Below are 14,087 nucleotides of genomic sequence, written 5' to 3' on the forward strand. Positions count from 1 at the left end.
TCAAACAAAATTGTCTTCCAATATTAAAAAGATATGATAAATGTGTGAACAAGGCAGTTACCCCAGCATTAGAGATCTTTAGATATAAAGTTCAATCAGCTGTTCTGTATGGTGCTGAACTATGGGGACCAGTATGTAGGAAAACCTTTGAAATACTGGAGTATAAGTTTATTAGGGGATTATTAAAAGTACCCACTAATACCCCATTGGTACCATTATTTTTAGATCTAAACATCAAGCACACTGACCATCATGTTATGTTGAGACCATTATTAATATGGGTTAGACTATGGACAACCCCTGAATTAACCGACTACAAAAACGGGTTGAAAGAAGTACTAGACCTGGATAGTGTTAACCAAATCTATTGGTTCAAACACGTAAGAGGTTGGTTATCTAATCTAGGTCTAACCCACTTCTGGAGTGAGCCGGAGTCCCTAACTACGGCCTCTAAGAAAATTGTTAAATTGTCCTTTTGGTCTTATGTGAGCCATGACTCTGCGTATGTTAGAATGCACGGCCCTTTAACCGAAAAATTTCTGATGGTAAAAAATGTGGCTTGTTTTGAATCATTTCTCGACGAGGTTCAGCCGCCATTGGCCAAAACCCTGTTCTTAAAATATAGATACGGAACACTGAGAACTAAGGTAATAGAGAAAAGCTGGGGGAAGACAAATAGTGATTACTGCACTTTATGTTCTAACAATATGAGGGAAGACGTTTTACACATATTATTTTTTTGTCCAACCTATGGCAAAGCCAGGAAAAAATGGATAGTGCAGTTATGTCGCATTATTGGCTTTAGATCTCATAAGGAAGCTGGTAGAATCTTAAAAATAGATACCAGCCAAGTAATTGTGTTTGGAATTAGTAGATTTCTTCTGGCTGTATATTTCATCAGACTGAAAATGTCCCTTCCATTTTAAATAGTATACCATGTGTCCTTGATCAAATTACTGATTAAGTTTCTTTTATTTTTCTTGCTGATTTTAAATCCTATGCCTTGGCTGTTATAAATCTATTTAATGCTTTTTTAACTTGTAATAATGTATTTTTAACTATTTATCAAATCTGGGATAATTTCAAACTATAATAGATTGTTCCAAAGTGATGATGCGTAGCATTGATTATTGGTTTTTTGTATAATGTTTTCATGATTGTAGTATTGTACATCTTTTATGTTGCAAACGCAACGAAATAAAGATTTTTGAATTGAATTGAAAACAGAGACACTAAACAACTCACAGACCTATTTCTAAGTCTAGACCTAACCCAAATAGTTACGGAGCCTACACATATTGGCAAACATACCCTTGATGGCATTTTTACCAATCATCCTCAATTACTTTTTACTAGGACACTACCTTTACCATGGACTGACCATAGTGCGATATTCTTTACGATCCATACGACAGGCTCTTTAAATAGAAGCTTTAACAACAATACGATGGTGACCCAACGTTCCTGGTCTCATATTAACCCCACGGATCTTCAAAATATGTTACAATTACACCCTGTCACTCTCGATACGGATCCCGATCAAGCTGCGATAAGCCTCAACCGCTGGTTGGAACTGGCTGCAGCTAGTTTATCCCCGGAAACTAGTATAAGAGCCCGAAATAAAAATAAACTGACCTCGGCTCCTTGGTATACTACTGGGCCAAAGAAAGGCTTTGGAGGAAAGAATATTCGGAAAAAGATAAAAAGCTCTATGGGGCAGCCATAGCCAAATATAGGGAAGCTATAAATGAGGCTAAATCTAAGTTTTTTACAGAAAAAATCATGGCCGCTAAAAATACCTCCAGAGAACTGTTTAAAACAGTCCACAGGCTTTCTGAATTTGCCAACACTATACATTATAAATCTACTAAAAAGTTCTGTGTTCAATTTGCGAACTTTTTCCGAGAAAAAAAGTGTACGACAAATTCTCCACCAACATAAACGAGCCGAGATTAACCGAACGTAAACAGGACATTCTTAACAATCAAACAGTCTTAGAAAAGTTCAGTCATCTCACTCAGGAGAAAGTGGAAAATCTTATCCTGACAATCCATTCAGGATCACCCCTGGATCCATGCCCTGCTACAGTCTTTCATATGGCCCCAGCAGTTATTGCTAAGGTCCTGACACCACTCTTAAACAATATTCTAGAACAAGGGCATTTTCCAACGCATTGGAAAAATTCATTGATAAAACCTATCCTGAAGAAGCCTAACCTGGATCCAACTGAAGTAGCGAACTATCGTCCCATCACCTCTTTACAGTTTCCTTCTAAAGTGCTGGAAAAAGCAATAAACGAAGAGCTAGGAAAATTTATAGAAAGCCACGACATATTAGATCAAGCACAACATGGTTTTAGACCACGTCATAGTACTGAGTCTGCTCTGATTGCAGCTACTGAAAGCATACGTACACAATTGGATCAGGGCAGGAAGGCAGTACTGATATTGCTTGATTTATCTGCCGCGTTTGATACGGTAGACCACCATTTACTTCTTCAACGGTTGGCAGAAATAGGAATTATAGATAGGGCAGCAGATACCATTAAAACATACTTGGCAGACAGACAACAAACAGTGATTCTAGATGAACACAAATCCCCTTTCTTTCTTATACCATGTGGAGTACCTCAGGGGTCGGCACTTTCGCCCATCCTGTTTAAAATATACGTAGACCCACTGGCAAAGCTTTTTCGCTCCTTTGGCTTCACAGCAATCTGTTATGCAGACAATACACAAATTGCCATCTCCTTGGTGGATCCATTGGAGGATGTAGCAGCTCGCTTTAAATCATGCATGGCCCATATCATCAATTGGATGTAGAGCAATTGTTTAAAGCTTAACACTGGAAAGACGGAGGTGTTAACCTTTGGAGGGGATTCCTCTCTCTGGAATACAACCTGGTGACCGGACTCCGCAGGACTCTGCCCTAGTCCCGTAGGAAAGGTAAAGAACCTGGGGATTATAGTAGATGACCAGCTTTCCCTGTCCGACCAGGTAAATGGTATTACGTCTTCCTGTTTCTATATGATTAAGATTCTTAGGAAAATTCTTCCCTTTATTCCGATGTCTCATAGGAAAAGGGAATTCACTGCATTGATCTTGTCGAAAATCGACTATTGTAACTCATTATACCTTGGGGCCAAAAAAAGTGTCATACACAAACTGCAGATTTTACAGAATGCAGCTGCAGGCCTACTGTTGAACCTACCTAAATTCAGCTCCATTAGCCTGGCAATTCGAGAGCAACTTCACTGGCTCCCGATTACTGCTAGAATTAAGTTTAAGTCGATGTGCATTCTACACAAGGCTTTACACAGTAATGGACCAGGACAAATCAGACAATATGTTGAGTGCTATGTTCCATCAAGAAATCTTCGTTCCGCCTCTGCATCCTTGCTAAGAGTCCCTAGAATAAGAACGTTGAAATGGGGTGGCAGAACTTTCCAATATCTAGCCCCTAAGTTATGGAATTTCATGCCCATACATCTTAGAACTCAAAAAAGTTTATCCCAATTTAGGCGGGATCTTAAAACCTGGCTGTTTTAATATTTAGCTGCAATATTTCTGTTTCACCCCCTCCGCCTTGTACCCTGTGTTTCGGACAGTCCAGCGCTAAGACGCCATTGGCATACACGCACTTTATAAAACTCTCATTTCATTTCATTTCAAACTGTATCTAATGCAGACATTTTTGTAAGTGTCTCCACTATTCCAGATCTCAGCTGATAACACCCTTACATTACATCTCAAAAAGAATAAATCTTTGCCATCAGGAAGCTTCAAGCAGTGCCAATGGAATTATTCAGCAGAATAGGACCACATTATGTGGCAGTTTTGACTAAATTATGCAACAAGAAAAGGTAAATTACGAGGCACAATGTGCCACATCTTGTGGTTAGCATTACTTCATTATTTTGTCATTTTAACTCAAGGTTACGCTGTCAGGGGGAGTATTTCACCTTATTAGCACCCGTTTAACACTCAAACACAGCAGTAAGCAACTACAAGATTAGTCTTTGAAAAGGGCCTTCCACTGCTTAAGAACACTTTGCTTTAAGTAACCTTTGTACCGTTTGAGCTTGAAATCTGCAGATTATGTAGCAAATGCCGTAAACTGATAATTATGTGGAAAAAGCTGCTGCTGCAGAAGCTCATAATTCAAGTGACCCTGGCTTTAAGTCACTCAGTCAATTAATAGCTGGTAAGAAGGCTGGTTTATTTTTTAACTTTCTGCCCTACCAGCACACCTACGATTTTAGGAAGAGGCATCTCAAAGTCAGTATTACCATTCATGGGCATTGTAAAAGCTGAGTCCATGGGGTGACAGGTAGAAGGCCAGCAGGGTTGCATTCAGATCCAGAGCTCTAATCCTCGCGATCCCTGGCGGCTCACAGAAATGGTCTAGGAGACCGAGGAAATGAGCAAGAATTATAGATATTGTCAAAGAGAAGGCCCAGAATAAGGAGCACTGTATGGGGAATCATTTTTGTGTTTACAAATGGCCAGAGACAGCTTCTTCAGAGAGATATCCCAAAGAAAGCGACAATATAAGTGTTTTTTTTAAGGGACATTCATTAATGAAGTTGGCCACTCCTGATTATCATTAAGGAAGCTGATGCAGTAGGACTGGGGTCCAGGGGTTTGAGGGGCCCACTGCATCATAGTTATGACTGTCTACCATTAAAAAGGGGCATTAGAGCTTATTTTCCTTTCAAGCATTAGGACTTAGGATATGATCCATCATGGTGGGGAAGAGGTAAAAGATGCAGAAGAGATAACCTGCTACTCAGGACTGCAGTTATCATTAGTGCAGCAGGTGTAGCATTGTGGTCAAAGATTGTGAGGATCTCACAATACCCCTATTATGGGGAACAGTTTGTTTGGCATAATATCTGTTTTTGTTTGATGCATTTGCTATTTTATAAGTCTCATATTTAGTGTGGTTCATAAGCTAAAGAAAAAGTATTCCTGAAATCATCTCATAAGCCCTGCTCCCTGCAGGCAGCCATGTTCCTCCCGCTTCCCCAAGCCTTGCCATAAAGTTTTGGAGGGGGGCCCAACCTCAAAGCATTTTGCTTACGGGGGGCTCAGAGTAAAAAAGTTTGAAGACCTATGGTCTAGATACATCTGGGCACTAACTAGTGGAATTGCCGCAGGAGCTTCAATGCCGCCCTCGTGGAAGGCTGCTGAGGTCATTCCGATCTTTAAGAAGGGTTTAGATGAAAAATCAACACCATCGATCAGGTTTTTCGATTCCTTTTATTGGCCTGGAAAAGTGTGACCATTGAGCAGGGAAGCCTGTGTATAGTATTTATTGACCTGAAGTCGGCATTCAACTTCATCCCTAGGCATAAATTATGGTAGGGTCTACAGGAGTTGGGCCTTCCTCTTGAAATCCTTGATTGGTTATTCACCTACATGGGAACACCTACGCAAGGGTCCGTTGGAGAAACAAAGGGCTACTGACAGACCCAATCAGAGTTGACAGGGGGTTCGACAGGGCTATGGGTTGGCTACTACTCTCTTCTCACTCTTCATCAATGGAGAGGTCCAATATTTAGCTGAAGTTCCCGCTGACGCCCCCTCTTTGGGGGGTGTCAAGGTAACAACCTTCTTGTTTGTGTATGAGACGCTAATAGTTTCAAAGACTCCAAGCGGTCTGCCACTGCTTCTAAATTGCTTTGAGGCCTTCTGTCGAATGAGAGGCTTGCAGGGTAACACCTCAAAGCCTAAACTCCTACTGCTGAATCTCCACAAGTCGTTTAAAGGTAAATTGGTATTGGGGGAGATACCCCTCGAGAGAGTGGCTACCTTTGACTATCTGGGTGTAACTCGCTCAAAAGGAAATTGCCTGGAAGCATCACATTATGAAACGGATCCTTCAGCAGAAGCAGACCACAGGGGCCATGATTAAAGAGCACAGGACCTCCCAGATCAAACCTGTAGCAGCCCCACTCAAGATTTATGACCATTTGGTAGTGGGTTCTGCAATGCATGCGGCAGAACTTAGGGGGGTTGAAAACCTGGAAGGTCTTCTTCTTACCATGAACAAGTTCCTGAGATCCCTATGCTCACTCCCCAATAGCATTCCCTTCCTTCCATTAAGCCCAGACATGAGGAGACCCTCAATTGTGGATAAAGCGAGGCTCCGTCCCCTGCTCTTCTGGCTGCACTTGAAATTGACCCCTGAGCTTTCCCAATATGCTGCTGCTCTGGATGAAGTTTGCACACTTGACCGCTTTAGGAAAATTGGGTGGTTTATTAAGGTTAGGTCACTGCTCACAAAGATTGACCTGGGGAGCTCTGGGGATGTTAAAGATCCTACATTATTTCCCAGTAATGTAAAACTGGGTAAGACTCAATATTGGAATTGGGTGGCGCAGACTACCGCTACTCATCCGACTGGGGGCCTTCTCACGTTAGACTTTATGGATTTCAAATTGCTTAGCGCCTATGAACAATATTGGGAGGTCATCACGATTCCCCAGGATCGGAAGCTTTATATCCAATTTAGATTTGGCTCCCTACCTGTGAACTCCTTTGCAGCTGCTTGGCAACGAAGTGCTGCTCAGGTTGCCCCCTCACTGTTGAGACAATCAGCCATATTTTTTGCCCCATGTACAACTCCTGGAGAATCAAATGGTTAGCCCCCGTTTGCAGGTTGCTTGGAACTTGATGCCACCAAGAAGCATTGCACATTTCAAAATCTGCCTCTAGGCCTCTACTCACTTGCACAGTTGCCAAGTTCCTTGGCAAAATGTGGATCATTAGAAGGTCCACATCCAAGCCATGATAGTGTGCATTTCCCTTTTTTTTTACTAATTCTGCTAGCCCATGTTTTAGAAATCATTTACATGTTTTTTAACCTTGTTTATAGATTAATTTTTAACATTGCAACTGATGATGGGCCGTGCTGTGTAATTTTACTGGGGCGCACATTTTTTCCCACTTCTTACATTCCCTTGATTGATGTTTTAGTTGTTATACAATTGGCCGATATAATCAAATAAATTGGAAATTGTTGTGTTGTTTTTAATGAACCTTTGTCATGTACTCGTTTCGAATTGATGTACTGTATGCATTTGCACTTTTATGGTCGTAATACAATTGGCCGATATAATCAAAAAATTGGAAATCGTTGTGTTGTTTTAATGAACCTTTGTCATGTACTCGTTTCGAATTGATGTACTGTATGCATTTGCACTTTTATGGTCGTAATGACTGAAATAAAGTTTTACGAACGAGTGATGCACTGACAATGAGGGGAAGTGTACATTCAAGATGTCTGACAATGGTGCTTGTTGTTTGAGTTAACTGCAACTCCCATCAAGACCTCTGCTCCAGACACCATGCACCAGTGTCATCCATCTTGCTAGTACATTTACACTCACTGTCAGGAAAGCATAGTTTCATGTGGGCTTGTTGGGCTGTGTGGGAGGAGGAGTGTTTGCAGTCACTACAACTCCCATCAGGCCTGTGCCAACACCCAGCTTCCCAGCCATCCCTAACAGCCTACCTGTGACTCAGCTTTCCTGAGAGTGAGTGAAAATGTGCTTTCAAGATGGCTGACACTGGTGACTGGTGTTTAGTGCATGAAGCCCTGCTGTGAGCTTGTGAAGAGTATGTACATGGTAAGAGTTTTAGGCATTTTCAGTTTCATTGCTGGTATGTTGTTTATCAATATGACATACACATCACAGGCTCATTGACTCTAGTTTTTTTCATGTATTAACAGTCATTTGTATACATTTATCCTTTACAGTGATGTCTGTCGAGGTGTGATTGGAAACTTTGCTTGCATGAGTAGTAGGTACATACCAGACTTTGATGCTTCTGGTAGTCGATAGACGGTCTCCGGCAGAAGGATGGCACGCACCGTCTTTTCCCAGGTAGTGAATTGCATGGGTGGCGCATGAGGGACACTGGCAGTCTGCTGGCTCTGGGCATGTTCTTTGGCAAGCATGACCCTACTTTGCACATCATTGTACCTGTTCCTGATATCATCCATTGTGCGCTGGACAGGTGCTTCAGCGTTTACCTTGTTGACTATCCTGTCCCACATCTTATTCCTTTGAGAAAGGGGGGTCTGTTGGACTGAGTTCCCAAATAACTATGGCTCTACTCTGACTATTTCATCTACAAGCACTTCCAACTCCTTCTCTGTGAACCTTGATTGTTTCCTTGGGAGCATGGTGAGGGTGAATATGAAGGTACGGGTGAGTGTGAATATGAAAAAGAGTGTGTTTTTGTAAGATTTTTATAAAACTAAAATGTGTGCAAGTTGTGTGGTGGGTAAAGGGTGAGTCTATGAGGCAGAGAGCAGGGAATGTGTGAAAAATCATGTGTCCTACCAGCAGTTCAGTTAGAGCAAAGGATCATGGTCATGTTTTTGGGCCTTTATACAGGTGCATTAGTAGGTGTGGCTAATATTTGAACTTTTTTGGGTGAAGTTTGCGGTACCAATGCTTGTTTGACTGTTTTTATTAGTTTCCAATGGACATTGTGACACCACCCGACATGGTTCAGAAACCACGTCATATGCATCGTCATCTGTTCTCGGGGTAAACTGAGTCTGATTTCTGACATAAAAGCTATTCTCAGCATTTCCGTATGAGTCGGCCGCATCAGGCTTATTTCCGAGTCAGGCAGATTGCTTTCTGACCAACTCGGTTGGAGTTTAACATGCAATGCATTCTAATCCGTTGTTTGGGCAGCTCGCGGTCGAGTTGTTTGGAAAGTATTCCGGAACCAATTCAGTAGGAATGCTTTCCTGACAGGATCGTAATCTGCCCCTAAATAGAGTAAACAACATATCTGCCGCTTTTAGCAGATGTTGTACATTCACCAAACCTGAATCTACTGCTTAGTCAGTTATCCTCCCATCCTGCATTACTGAAACGTCAGATTAAATATGGATGGCTATTCAGAGCTCATATCTCAGTTAAACATCATAAAGCATTTGTCCCTGTAATAAGCCACTGGATGCCTTTAACCTGAATGTATTGCACCATAACCATCATAGCCGTGTGCGGTGGAGGGTAGAAATAAATGGGCGCAAGATCGCATGGGGTCTTCACACCTACCGAGTATTTGTTGTTGCAAGTGTCTGGTGTTCCAGCCAATACCTTCTCAGTAGTCCAGGGCACAGCACTCTACAACTGTCCCAAAGTACAATTTGAACTACAGTGTTTCATATTATTTGCTATATCCTCAAATAAAGTAATTAATACAACAGTCTAACTGTTTGAGAAATACTTTTGGCACATAAAAAGGGCAGAGGGTCTGAAAAGACACAAAAACCTCAATAGAAGAACAATCTGAATTCAAATTCACCATTAAAAACGGTACAAATTATGGAATTATTTCATTTCACTGGCACATTGACTAAGAAGTTATTAGTAAATGAAAATAAGTTGTTAAGGTACTAATAGTATTAGTCCGATCATGAGTTAAACAGCTTTGACATGGATGATGCCCACTTTCCTTCTGAGACCCAGATCATCAATATCAGTACTTTATTCTAATTTTATTTAAAGGTAGAAGCTCATCCCAATTCCCCCCTCAACAACTCTTACAGAAAAAGCATGTGCAGCCTGGTCAGAATAGACATTGATAACATCACTGAATGCCCTACATTTAATCCTACTACATATGCATTAGACTGTTGAAATATTACTATTAGCCAAAATTAGCAGACTAAAAGGTTCAATGTGTAACCAGAGAGGGTTGGCGAGAGAGGACCCTCGAGTCACATCCATATCTAATTGCCAGTGATTTTAAACCATTTAGCAATATCTTGGAACCTTTGTGTCACTCACGAAGCTACTTGACCACCAATACAATTTAATAAATGTCATATTTGTTTCATTGAAAAGAATTGCCAAGGCTTGTAAGTTATGTTTGTCCAATTCAGCAGCTTCACTGATGAATTTACATGACGGCTTGTGCCACAGTTGCTGGTGAAAGATGACCCAGTGCTTAATTTGAGTGAGTGGTTTGCAGTGCTCTCCACCAGCACTTAATTCTCAGCACTCTCAGCACCAGCTCTTATGACAGCCTGCCACATGGTGGCTCTCTTGTCTAATTTTGAAATGAGCCCAACAACAATTGCTTAATCATTCGATATACATTAAAAGATATAATTATCTACAGCCCACATTGTTCTTATACCTTTGGGTGGCTGGAATAGTATGAATTGTCAACCTTGTAGGAGTGTGGTGTCAGCAGTTGCATTGGAACTGTATTTGGCAGTGCTAGTAGGGGTAATGGGTGGTGCAAAATGCAGTGGCCTTAAGAGAAGGGCCCTAGCACTTACCTTTTTACAACTTAAGCACTGGATGTGCCCTACAGTAACGATAAAAAATTGCTCTAAAAGAAGGTGACACACTTTCCTGTTCTATTGAGGTTTAACAATTTCAGTGACTCCTATACCACAACAGGGGTGGTTTCTCCATTAGGGCTGTTGGGCAGCACCTCACTGAAATTCCTACAATATCCTGCACAAATATTAGATGTATTTTTTTACTTAGAGGTATCTCTAAACAGATTAATGTATTTAAGTCTGGGCCGTCTGTGTGCTCTGAAGCAGGAGACATAAGCCAGGCAGTAATTTAACTGTCTAAACTGTGAAGCAGGATGCAAGGCTTACCGTTCTAAAGCCCTTCATTGCCATTGTAGTCTATGGAAGAATCTACTTTAGGCCAGTGACATTTTGAGTGTTTTGGGCATCTGAGTCTTCGTCCCTGAGAGAGGACAGCCGTCCGTATTCACGAGCACAGATCCCACTCTATCCCATGCTTCACACGTAGGAGTGGTTTTAAAGAATATTTGTTTTTGTGCCTTGTCCTAGGTAATGGTAAGTTCTATAATGCTAATCTTGTGCTATGTATATTGTGCTGAGACTCCTGGTCAACCTAACCTCCCGCACTGTGATACCCCAGGCCCTGGCTGCACGTCACTGAGCACATTAGCAGTAGTGCAAAATTAATCCAAAAGACAAGTAGGGTTTTTGTTCCCTTGTGAAGTTGATCCAAACATCTGAATCAAGCACAAAGGGAGAAATATGTGCATGTAGGAAAGACAGTTATATGTTGTATGGCGGTAAAACTGGCCCTATCTTCATGCCCTCAACATTAATGCCAAAAACATGGATTGATTTGCGAACAATGAATGATAAAAATGTTAAGGCAACACATGTCAGTGATTTAGATCCTCCCTTATTTCACATGTTTTGCTAAATCTTGCATTCCCCAAGAATTAACTATTTATAGTTGTGTTTCTATATTTTTTTCTGTGCATACTTTGAGCCGAGTCAGGTGTTCATGAGGGGCTTTAATTGAGAGTTCTGAGGCTGACGCTGAAGCCAAAGCAAAGTGCCTGTCAGGGGGTTCTCCTCTCTACATAGCACACGAAACAATGCAAACAGTTGCAATTGAAATTCTGTGGAAATGTGTGTGAAGAGGGTACACAGATGTCAAAATATTTACATGGTAAAAGCACAATGGAAAAACATTGCTTAAATGTGAGTGAGAGCAGTGTATGTTTGGAAGTGGTGAACCGAAGGAGAAGCAAGGAAGTGCTTTCGGGCAATAGTGAAATTAGGGTACCAATGAGGAAAGAGATGAGGTTGAAGATGTGCAGATGGGGGAGTTGTGGAGAGAAAATGGGCATATATATCTAACATAAAGTGCACAAAACTGAAGGCCAAAACTCATTCCCAGGCCTCAATACTATTACATTCACAGACTCACAATTTCAGAATTGGAATATTTCCATGTTAATTATTTAAAACAAATCATTGTTGTTACTAATTTATCTTAAACAGCTAACAACAATTGACAAAGCCAATCATACTGATGGGTTTTAGGTGCATATCAGTTGTTGTGTTATATTTCTGGTTGCAATTACATCTCAGAGAGAAACCAAAATACTACTCGGGTGGCACACCATGGGAATCACAGAAAGGTATTTTACATGTTCCCCTTTAGAGAGCCCCCACTTTTTTCATCCCACCTAAAGACCTGTCTGAGCATTTTACTACATGACTGATTGCAGCCAGCAGCTGAAGCTTTGCTAGAGCACCCCCTCCCCCCCCCCACCCCCCAAAAGTTGAAGCAGCATGCAGGGCAAGAGACTTGCCAAGTAAACACTTTAAAGGGCTGAAGTTCTCTGATGTACAATTTGCCTATGACAGTAACTATTGAACATATGAATGCAGTAAGATATGGGCATTAATATTTCAAGACTGTACGTTCTCATCGCTTTAAAAGCCTTGCTCTATCACTAAATTCATTTGCTTTAATATGCACCATTTGCCTATCTTTTTTAAGTATTTTTCTCAGGAGGAGGACCCACGCTTGACACCACGTTTGAGCATTAAGCTTGCTCACATCCCTCACTATATAAAAATCATACTGAACTTTTACAACGCGCCACAGTGTCACCAGCTGCCACTGTACTTGCATCAGGGATGCATCTTACTTTCAAGAGTCTAGTTATTTTCTCAAAAATGGGATTAAAAACGTTTCTGAATTCTCCTAGAGGCAAGCTTGAAGCTGGATAATGAGAGATGGATTTGGCTTTGTATTTTTGCCCTTTGTACTGTTGTGTGGAAATTAGGATTAGGGTACTGTGACAAAGTTCTGGAGGGTTGATGTCTATTACTAGTTATATGTTGGCCAGGAAGCACTTGTTGATTTGATGTGGGACTGATCAGCTGAGTAACTGTTAAAAGAAGCTAATTTAGTAAGTCTTTTGAGAATGAGATACTTTGTCTCGTTTACCTGGTCCAGTTTTCATGGAATAGCATGCTGTGCGATTTGTTAAGACTAACCACGCTCATGCCGTGGGAGGACCGTCTTTTCCAATCTCAATCAATCAATCAATCAATCATGCCATTTGTATAGCGCACTACTCACCCGGGAGGGTCTCAAGGCGCTTGGGGGAGGGGTATGCTACTGCTCAAACAGCCAGGTCTTGAGTTGTTTCCTGAAGGCGAGATGGTCCTGGTTCAGCCGAAGGTGGATGGGGAGGGAGTTCCAAGTCTTGGCAGCCAGGTAAGAGAAGGATCTTCCTCCGGTGGTGGCTCTTCGGATGCGTGGTACGGCTGCGAGGGCGAGGCTGGTGGACCGTAGCTGGCGGGTGGGCGTGTAGAAGGTCAGGCGTCGTTGAGGTACTTGGGGCCCAGGTCGTGGAGAGACTTGTGTGCGTGGGTGAGGAGCTGGAACGTGATCCTCTTGTCGACGGGGAGCCAGTGCAGGTTCCTCAGGTGGCTGGAGATGTGGCTGCGTCGGGGGACATCCAGGATGAGTCGGGCGGAGGCGTTCTGGATGCGCTGGAGTCTTTTCTGTAGCTTGGCTGTGGTTCCGGCGTAGAGGGCGTTTCCGTAGTCCAGTCGGCTGGTGACGAGTGCCTGGGTGACAGTCTTCCTGGTCTCGGTCGGGATCCAGAGGAAGATCTTGCGAAGCATACGCAGGGTGTTGAAGCACGATGAGGAGACAGCGTTGACTTGCCTGGTCATCGAGAGGGAGGGGTCCAGGATGAAGCCCAGGTTGCTTGCGTGGTCGGTTGGCTTGGGTGCGGTGCCCAGGGTGTCAGGAATGGCCTCTCGGCAGTTCATTCGAGGTTAGTTTCCCCCATAAACAAGTTTTCACTGTCCGCAAAGATTCCATGCTCCTTTACAAGTTGGAGCGCTTTGGTCTCAATATATCGACTGAGCCAGGTCAGGCACTTCCCTGTTGCCACAGTTAGCTCAAGCTGTTAGCGCTCTAGTTGCCCCATAGAATTCTGACGCAGCTGAACGTTGAACGCGAGCGTTAATTAACGTCGCACTTCAACCGTTCATTTTCGGGAGGCGGATGTGTTTTTCGCGCTCTCCTTTGTTTCTTGTGAGGCCAGAGAATTTGTACCCCTTGGAACTCTGGCGTATCTCGTCTTTCCCAGTTACCAGTTCCTGAGACGGCTTCAGTCGTCAAACTTTCTGTCACGGAAGTTTTTGCCAGCTCTCGGCCCGTCTCTTTAGTACAGGCGGCTGCTGAGGCGCTGGGCTGTTCACTCGCTGTTCTTCCTCCTCAGCCTTCCAGCGTA

General features: G+C 42.5%; 1 protein-coding gene across 4 annotated transcripts in view; it reads right to left on the bottom strand.

Moving 5' to 3' along the window:
- Nucleotides 1–14,087, bottom strand: part of LOC144827733 (sodium- and chloride-dependent neutral and basic amino acid transporter B(0+)-like) — a 3,091,484-nt gene that overhangs the window by 2,362,527 nt on the left and 714,870 nt on the right. The gene's annotated exons all lie outside the window — the stretch shown is intronic.

Source organism: Lissotriton helveticus, chromosome 4_1 (genome assembly GCF_964261635.1).
Source record: "Lissotriton helveticus chromosome 4_1, aLisHel1.1, whole genome shotgun sequence".
In the NCBI taxonomy this organism is placed as follows: Eukaryota; Metazoa; Chordata; class Amphibia; order Caudata; family Salamandridae; genus Lissotriton; species Lissotriton helveticus.